Raw genomic sequence first — 4258 nt, forward strand, 5'->3', positions numbered from 1 at the left:
ATCATGTTGTGGGGGTGCTTTGCTGCAGGAGGGACTGGTGCACTTCACAAAATAAATGGCATCATGAGGAAGTAAAATCATGTGGATATATTGAAGCAACATCTCAAGACATCAGTCAGGAAGTTAAAGCTTGGTCGCAAATGGGTCTTCCAAATGGACAATGACCCCAATCATACTTCCAAAGTTGTGGCAAAATGGCTTAAGGACAACAAAGTCAAGGTATTGGAGTGGCAATCACAAAGCTCTGACCTCAATCCCATAGAAAATGTGTGGGCAGAACTGACATTTTTTATTTCACCTTTATTTAACCAGGTAGGCCAGTTGAGAACAAGATCTCATTTACAACTGCGACCTGGCCAAGATAAAGCAAAGCAGTGCAACAAAAACAACAACACAGAGTTACACATGGGATAAACAAACGTACAGTCAATAACACAATAAAAACATCTATGTACAGTGTGTACAAAGTAGGAAGGTAAGGCAATAAATAGGCCATAGAGGTGAACGAATTACAATTTAGCATTAACACGAGTGATAGATGTGCAGATGATGATGTGCAAGTAGAGATACTGGGGTGCAAAAGAGCAAGAGGATAAGTAACAATATGGGGATGAGGTAGATGGTTGTACTATTTACAGATTGGCTATGCACAGGTACAGTGATCGGTAAGCTGCTCTGACAGCTGATACTTAAAGTTAGAGAGGGAGATATAAAACTCCAGCTTCAGCGATTTTTGAAATTTGTTCCAGTCATTGGCAGCAGAGAACTGGAAGGAAAGGCGGTCAAAGCAGGTGTTGGCTTTGGGGATGACCAGTGAGATATACCTGCTGGAGCGCATTCTACGGGTGAGTGTTGTTATCGTGACCAGTGAGCTGAGATAAGGCGGAGCTTTACCTAGCAAAGACTTACAGATGACCTGGAGCCAGTGGGGCTGGCGACAAATATGTAGCGAGGGCCAGCCGACGAGAGCATACAGGTCGCAGTGGTGGGTGGTATATGGGGCTTTGGTGACAAACGGATGGCACTGTGATAGACTGCATCCAGTTTGCTGAGTAGAGTGTTGGAGGCTGTTTTGTAAATGACATCGCCGAAGTCGAGGATCAGTAGGATAGTCAGTTTTATGAGGGTATGTTTGGCAGCGAGTGTGAAGGAGGCTTTGTTGCGAAACAGAAAGCCGATTCTAGATTTAAAAAAAATAATACCTTGAGTGTGGCTGAGGTGCACCCGTGACCAGCTCGGAAACCGGATTGCACAGCGGAGAAGGTACGGTGGGATTCGAAATGGTCAGTGATCTGTTTATTAACTTGGCTTTCAAATACTTTAGAAAGGCAGGGCAGGATAGATATAGGTCTGTAACAGCTTGGGTCTAGAGTGTCACCCCCTTGGAAGAGGGGGATGACCGGGGCAGTTTTCCAATCTTTAGGGATCTCGGATGATACGAATGAGAGGTTGAACAGACTGGTAATAGGGGTTGCAACAATGGCGGTGGATAATTTTAGAAAGAAAGGGTCCAGATTGTGTAGCCCAGCTAATTTGTACGGGTTCAGGTTTTGCAGCTGGGGAGGCTTGGGCAAGTCGCTGCGGGGGGTGCGGAGCTGTTGGCCGGGGTTGGGGTAGCCTGGAGGAAAGCATGGCCAGCCGTGGAGAAATACTTTTTGAAATTCTCGATTATCGTGGATGTATCAGTGGGGACAGTGTTTCCTAGCCTTAGTGGGCAGCTGGGAGGAGGTGCTCTTATTCTCCATGGACTTTACAGTATCCCAACACTTTTTGGAGTTAGAGCTACAGGATGCAAATTTCTATTTGAAAAAGCTAGCCTTAGCTTTCCAGACCGACTGCATGTATTGGTTACTGACTTCCCTGAAAAGTTGCATATCGCAGGGACTATTCGATGCTAGTGAAGTCCGCCACAAGATGTTTTTGTGCTGGTCGAGGTCAGTCAGGTCTAGAGTGAACCAAGGGCTATATCTGTTCTTAATTCTACATTTTTTGAAAGGGGCATGCTTATTTAAGATGGTGAGGAAATTACTTTTAAAGAATGACCAGGCATCCTCTACCGACAGGATGAGGTCTATATCCTTCCAGGATACCCGGGCCAGGTCGATTAGAAAGGCCTGCTCGCAGAAGTGTTTTAGGCAGCGTTTGACAGTGATGAGGGGTGGTCGTTTGACTACGGACCCATAGCGGATGCAGGCAATGATCGCAGAGGTGTATTTGGATGGCAAGTTGGTCAGGATAATATCTATGAGGGTGCCCATGTTTATTGATTTAGGGTTGTACCTGGTGGGTTCCTTGATAATTGGTGTGAGATTGAGGGCATCTAGCTTAGATTGTAGGACTGCCGGGGTGTTAAGCATATCCCAGTTTAGGTCACCTAACAGAACGAACTGTGAAGATAGGTGAGGGGCAATCAATTCACATATGGTGTCCAGGGCACAGCTGGGAGCCAAAGGAGACCTATAACAGGTGGCAACAGTGAGAGACTTTTTCTGGAGAGATTAATTTTTTAAATTAGAAGCTTGAACTGTTTGGGCATAGACCTGGAAAGTATGACAGAACATTGCAGGCTATATCTGCAGGAGATTGCAACTCCTCCCCCTTTGGTAGTTCTATCTTGATGGAAAATGTTGTAGTTTCCTCCGCCATTGGTAGTTCTAGCTTGATGGAAAATGTTGTAGTTGGGGATGGAAATCTCAGAATTTTTGGTGGCCTTCCTAAGCCAGGATTCAGACATGGCAACGGCATCAGGGTTGGCGGAGTGTGCTAAAGTAGTGAGTAAAACAAACTTAGGGAGGAGGCTTCTGATGTTAACATGCTTGAAAACGGGCCTCCCTGGTGGCGCAGTGGTTAAGGGCGCTGTACTGCAGCGCCAGCTGTGCCATCAGAGTCCCTGGGTTCGATCCCAGGCTCTGTCGTAACCGGCCGCGACCGGGAGGTCCGTGGGGCGACGCACAATTGGCCTAGCGTCGTCCGGGTTAGGGAGGGCTTGGTCGGTAGGGATGTCCTTGTCTCATCGCGCACCAGCGACTCCTGTGGCGGGCCGGGCGCAGTGCGCGCTAACCAAGGTTGCCAGGTGCACGGTGTAGCCTCCGACACATTGGTGCGGCTGGCTTCCGGGTTGGATGCGCGCTGTGTTAAGAAGCAGTGCGGCTGGTTGGGTTGTGTATCGGAGGACGCATGACATTCAACCTTCGTCTCTCCCGAGCCCGTACGGGAGTTATAGCGATGAGACAAGATAGTAGCGACTACAACCATTGGATACCACGAAAATTGGGGAGAAAAAGGAGTAAAAATTAAAAAATAATAATAAATAAACATGCATGAAAACAAGGCTTTCACGGTTTCAGAAGTGAACAAATGAGAGCGCCTGGGGACACGCAAGGCCTGGGTTAACCTCCACATCACCCAAAGAACAGAGGAGGAGTAGGATGAGGGTACGGCTAAAGGCTATCAAAACTGTGTATGGCATTGAAGCTCGTTTGGAGCTTTGTTAGCACAGTGTCCAAAGAAGGGCCAGATGTATACAGAATGGTGTCATCTGCGTAGAGGTGGATCAGAGAATCACCAGCAGCAAGAGCGACATCATTGATATATACAGAGAAAATAGTCTGCCTGAGAACTGAACCCTGTGGCACCCCATAGAGACTGCCAGAGGTCTGAACAACAGGCCCTCCAATTTGACACACTGAACTGTATCTGAGAAGTGAACCAGGCGAGTCATTTGAGACGCCAAGGCTATTGAGTCTGCCGATAAGAATGCGGTGATCACCTGGTATAACATCAACCTGGTATTGGGTAACCAAGGGTTTCCCAAACTTTGTCTTGGGGCCCCCTCTGAGTGCACATTTTGTTTTTTGCCGTAGCACTAGATTAGTTGGTTATTTTAATAGCTGTGTAGTGCTAGGGCAGGACTGAGTTTGGGAAACCCTGGGGTAATCTACCCTTCTGTCTCTTCACCTTTTTTTATGTACAGTTTCATCACAGACTTTTTGTTTGTGGATATTTTAGACACAAAAAGAAAACGCCTACTGCTGTCCACAATCCTCCATAGAATAAATACAGATGTTTACTGACTATTTGAATGTCCAACAAGGCTTCCTTTACAGCCTTTTAGTGGTACAATTAGAACTTGGTTGGTTCTACACTCTTTATACTCCAAATCCCACAATTCCACAGGCTTCGCTCCTGACGTCTTGAAAGGGAGGCGCGGCAATATTTTTCCTCCCCATATTTTATTTACTATATTTATTTATTAATT

This window comes from Oncorhynchus clarkii, chromosome 13 (assembly GCF_045791955.1).
Source record: "Oncorhynchus clarkii lewisi isolate Uvic-CL-2024 chromosome 13, UVic_Ocla_1.0, whole genome shotgun sequence".
Lineage (NCBI taxonomy): Eukaryota > Metazoa > Chordata > Actinopteri > Salmoniformes > Salmonidae > Oncorhynchus > Oncorhynchus clarkii.